The following is a 5,722-nucleotide window of genomic DNA, read 5'->3' on the forward strand; positions in this document are numbered from 1 at the left end:
AGATGAACATAGACAATACTGACAATTGACAAAATAGCATCAGGTCTCATTTTTAAGAGCCACATTTGACTTTAAGCTTCAGGAAAGCAGAGATCATCCCAAGTGCCCTAAACAATGCCAGGCACCCAGTAGGTCCACAATCAGTATATTTGTTACTGTTATAGCTCTGGAATTAGACTAGAGAGACTAAGGCCTTTGTCTTTATCCCAAAAATTTAAAAATAAAGAAATCAGGAGAGATTAATGAGAATAATACATTTGAGATATGGTTTTACTGCTTTTTGTGAGAATACAGATTTTTGAGAGGGCATTGAATGCATTTATTTAATATGGATAGATTTTGGATTTTTGTATTTTTTTGCTTATTGAATAATAGAGTTTCAAATTGTTCAGGCTACTCTAAGGGGTGTGTGTGTTATATAAACAAATATAGGAGATGAATAGAAGTTTCTGGTTCAAAGATTTTTGAAAACAGTCTTTAAGACCATTTTTACTTTAGGTTCAAGATGATGCATTAATTTTTCTTTTGGATTATTTTTAGATTTTGACTTCTTTTTGCTTCAGGAGAGGTCAGTATACTAACAATAGCTATAACAATAACAGCACACCTCTCATTTACTGGACCACAAATGCTCCAGGCACAGTGCTGAGCATTTTACATGTACTGACAGCGTGACTGCATAGAAGTTATCTCCATTTATAGATGAGTAAACAGGAGAGAGAAATTAAATGAATTGTTCAAGCTCATACAGTAGGCAAATTTCAAAGCCAAGTTGTGAACCTATGCTGTCTGTCTTCCACCCTCATTATCTGATGAAATCAAAGCCTTTATGCACTTTATATATCATATAATATAAATTATGTAAAATTTATGTATATATGATCTTAGAATTGGTCTTAGTTCACCAATTCAATTAATGGTTATTCAAAGGTCACTTAAAAATAATTTTCCCTTGAGGAAATAGAATCACAAATAATAAAATTCCCAAGAATTTGGAAAAATTTCTCCAAGTTTCTAGTACCTTTATTTTCTAAAATTCTCTCCTATCAGTGGTTTTTTTCTACACCTTCATTTCTTTAAAAATGAATAGAAACAAAGACAAAAGCTTGTCTTGATACAGGTTTAGATCCAGCCAAATTCAGCTTTTAATTTAAAAACAATTTTTTTTTAAATTTTTATTTACTTACTATAGTCACACAGAGAGAGAGAGAGAGAGAGAGAGAGGCAGAGACACAGGCAGAGGGAGAAGCAGGCTCCATGCACCGGGAGCCCGATGTGGGATTCGATCCCGGGTCTCCAGGATCGCGCTCTGAGCCAAAGGCAGGCGCCAAACCGCTGCGCCACCCAGGGATCCCTAAAAACAAATTTTTTAAGTAGGCTTCACACCCAATGTGGGGCTTGAGCTAATGACCCTGAGATCAAGAGTTGCATGCTCTACTGACTGAGCCAGTCAGGGACTACCAGATTTAGCTTTTAAAGAGTTAAAATCAACCACAAGTTCTGCACTTGACCACCGCAGAGCACTGGCCATCCAGAAGCATTAGGTGATCTTCTCAAGCCTTTTACCCAGAGATAGTGAAGGCAGCTGCTGAGAGAGACAGATGAAGGTTATGGGCCGCTACAGTGTAGAGCTTTCCCGAGAAGGCATTTCCTTGCTAGTCACTTGCCAGAGAGTGATGACAAAGGAACAGATGTCAGTTTTGGTCATATGGTTTCTCCTTTCATGAGTTCTAGAGCTTGGTGGGTGTGTGTGCCATCTGGGCGGTAAGGAAGAGTCTGTGGAAGCATAGATCTTGCAGCTTCTCAGAGCAACCAGTCACCAATTTTGCATGTATCTTGTTCACTGATCAAAATGTTTACCAGCCTAAGACCCAAATGCACAATGCTTTATGACTGAAGAAAAAGCAGGCCATTCACACATCTAGGGAATGCTTATTTCCTGAGATGTGTGAAAGTGTACACTTTCCCAAATGTAATTATTCACTGGCAGCAGTGAGGACCCCCTTCCTCCTCCTCAGAGCAACTGATAGCACCGTATTTGACTTGCTGTAAATTGACATTGTCATCAAACTCCATGATTATGGTATATAGACTATTAAAGCCCACAGACCTGGGCTGGCAGCTATACCTTACACAGTAGTGTCATGATGGAGCCTTGCTATGTTGAGCTCAGCCCAGAAATTCACTGGGATGCCAGCCAATTTGTTTTTAAACATTTTTGGATATGTAGAGAAAGAAGAGCCCAGGAAGCAGACTGAGAAATACTGGTTAGAGGAATTAGAAGGGGAATAGGGAGAATGTTATTCTAGAACCAGGAGAAAGCAGTTGGAGAGGTGAGATTGATCAAGAGCATCAAATACTGCAGAGAGATTAAGTAAGAGAAGAAAAGCCTAGTTTTTAAATTTAGAAACCTATAAGTCATGGAAATGGTTTTAGCAAGAGTGATTTCAATAGTGTGGTTGAAGTAGCAGCAAGCTGCAAAAGGTTGAGGGATGCAAAAGGGGATGTGGAGACAGGAAGTACAAACAACTGTTATGGGAAAGATACTTGGAAAGGGAAAGAGTAAGGATAGGTCAAAGGTAGACTCTTGATTAAATGGGAAAAGGGAGAACCTATTTATAGGATGCTGAAGTAAGGACCCAGTTGTGAGGAAGTTGATGATGCAGGAAAGAGAAGAGGTCATCGAGAGTATCATGACCTTGAATAACCGAGAATAGTTAAGATCTAAGGAACAGATGGAAGGACTTAGGTAGATGTTTTCTTTCTTTAGGACAAGAGACCAAGATGGCACAGTTCTCAGTAAGTGTATTTCTGTGGGCAAAGGAGGGTGAGAAAGACCATTCTTGATAGATACCTTTTTTCTCCACAAACTGTGAGGTAATACCTCCTGAAGAAGAGGTTGGAGATAGGATATGATGCCTGGAGAGAGTGATGGGCATTAGGGACAGCCACTGAACGGAATGGGAAAGAGGGCTAATCAAAATGGCCTGGGGAGGTCAGCTGAGGTGGGAGGCAGCATATATTTCACATGATGTTCAGTGTTAGTCTTCAGGAGTCTGGGCACAGAAGCAGAGAGGGCAAATGATAAGTTTGAGAAGCGTCTTCAGTTAGCAAGGGCTGGCACAGAGGGATGTGATTCTGACAAGAAATTTGTTGAAATGATGTGCCATAACATCTGGGCTAGATCAGAAGGAATTCAGACAGAGAGGTGGGGGAGCCTGGGGGGGAGTGGACGATGACCTGCAAGGAAGTAGAGGTGGTCAGAGCATCAGAGACTTCAGAGAGCTTAAAGATCACATGCATGCCAGGTGCTACTTCTGGAATGAGAAGGGCTGTAATCAGTGGGTTCTCTAAGCTGTTTTGGGTGATGGTGGTTCACAATGTGAACCCAGGAACAGGGTAACTGAGGAGGAACAAAGGTACAGGCTTCTGGAGATAAGCTCAGAGCTGGGGTGTCTCACATAGAGCTGCAACAATTTAGCAAACTAAAATTACTTTTTTTTAAAGATTTAATTTATTTATTCATGAGAGAGAGAGAGAGAGAAAGAGGGGCAGAGACACAGGCAGAGGGAGAAGCAGGCTCCATTCCATGCAGGGAGCCTGACGTGGGACTCGATCCCAGGTCTCCAGGACCACACCCTGGGCTGAAGGCAGTGCTAAACCACTGAGCTACCTGGGCTGCCCACTAAAATTACTTTTTAAATTAAATTTTCATTTATCCAGAACCATGAGGGTTTGTTTCTTCCCCAAACTCAGCTAGTGTGATGGTACGATTACTTTGGTGAATATGTCTTGATAGTTAACACCTGTGAGGTGTTCTTTAATCAGCAATGCTGCTCTGCAAAAATGTTCATCATTGTTCTCAGTAGGGCAGACTCTCTGGTGAGACAAATAAATCCCAAAACATCACTTGATTATGGAATATGCTTCTTTTAATGCATCGTTAAATGTGGTTGCTAATATTTTGTTGTAGATTTTTCATCTATGTTCATCAAGGATAGTGGTCTATAATTTTTTCTCTTGTCTTTCTTCCTTCTTTCTTCCCTCCCTCCTTCCTTCCTCCCTCCCATCTCTCTTTCTTTTCTTTTCTTTTTTTCTTTTCTTTTCTTTTTTCTTTCATCCTTGTCTGATTTTGGTATCAGAATAATGCTGGGCTTGTAAAATGGGTTTGGAAGTATTCCCTTCTCTTCAATATTTTGGAAGAGTTTAAGGATAAGTATTAAATCTTCTTTGAATGTTCAGTAAAATTCACCAGTGAAAGAGTCTAGTCCTAGGTTTTTGTTTGTTGGAAGTTTTTGATTACTGATTCAATCTCTTTACTAGAAATTTGGTCTATCAAAGATATTACAGCCTAGCTAAAAGACATGATATAGGCTGTATAGGCCCAAGAATTAGACTAATATTTGATTACTATTTTTTTGACTTTAAAAAACAGGATGGAATTAAATAAAATATGGATAAATTATACTTGGCTTCTTTCCTTTGGGTTTTTTCCTCCTTTTTAATTTAATTTAATTTAATTTAATTTAATTTAATTTAATTTTTAAAAAGATTTATTTATTCATTAGAGACACAGACTGAGAGAGAAAGGCAGAGACATAGACAGGGGGAGAAGCAGGCTCCCCGCAGGGAGCCTGAGGCGGGACTCGATCCCGCATCCCGGGATCACGACCTGAGCTGAAGGCAGGCGCCCAACCAGAGCCACCCAGGCATCCCTTTCCCCTTTTTTAAAATTTCAGTTTCTGGCAAGACATCTCCAAAAGATGTTAATACTTAGAAATGCATGTGAGATCACTCAGTAGTGTATTAAAACACACATCAAAGGCAGAGATAAGGGAATTAGGTCATCCAACAGAATGGATGGGCCTATGGAGAGAAGAGAAGATACTGAAACGAGTGGCTGCGGGTCAGCAGCAGGATCAGTGTCACCAAAGTAGAAGCCAGTCTTCCCCTCAGAACAAGTCCTTCCTCTTTCTGACTTCCTTATTTCTGTTAATGGAGCCCCGAATCCTCTAATCTTCTGGATTTAAACACTGGAGTAATTTCCTGTTATGCTTCTCACACCCCCATAAGTTATCGAGGCCTCTTAATTAATCCTTCATCACCCCTCCAATAGCCTGAAGAATGACTGGTTGGACTGGTGACACTGTTGGCTGCAGCTGGCAGCTAACACGGGAAGAGGGAGTAGGTGCATTCTTCCCTAGTGGTCCCGCCTACTGAGTGATCACATGGCTTCCCTTGCAGATTGCTGCCATTGCCCTAGGACTGCATCGGTGGACTGGGTTATGACACTTTACTCTCACAAGGATCTGTCCCCTCCCAACCCTGGGGGAAGATTCCGTTAATGCCATGTGACTACATGCCACTTAAAAAAGGAAAATATCAATAACAGAAATTGTCTATAGATTAAAAGCTTGAAGGAACTGTAAGGGTCCTAGCTCCTCAAAAGTATTTGATACACACACAAACATGCCCATTCACATACACAAACTCCTTTTGAAATTCCCATTTAAAAATGAATGTCTTTACTGCTGCCAAATAGGTAAACCACAACACTGAAGAGGTTTTCTTTAATTAGCAATTACAAAGATGTTCATGGCTATACTAGTTGAAGTAGGTTAACTGGTGAAACATATAAACCCCAAACGTATAATGGGACAAACAAGAAAGAAGTTCTTGCTCATTTAGAGTCCTAAACAGATGTTCCTTGTTGACAGCTGGC

The 5,722-nt window shown here is 40.3% G+C and overlaps 1 pseudogene; it reads right to left on the reverse strand.

Annotated features, from left to right (window-relative positions):
- Positions 1 to 1,562: 1,562 nt before the first annotated feature.
- On the reverse strand, positions 1,563 to 2,216 carry LOC112658310 (proto-oncogene serine/threonine-protein kinase mos-like; annotated as a pseudogene).
- Positions 2,217 to 5,722: the final 3,506 nt, after the last annotated feature.

This window comes from Canis lupus, chromosome 12 (genome assembly GCF_003254725.2).
Source record: "Canis lupus dingo isolate Sandy chromosome 12, ASM325472v2, whole genome shotgun sequence".
NCBI classification, from domain to species: domain Eukaryota; kingdom Metazoa; phylum Chordata; class Mammalia; order Carnivora; family Canidae; genus Canis; species Canis lupus.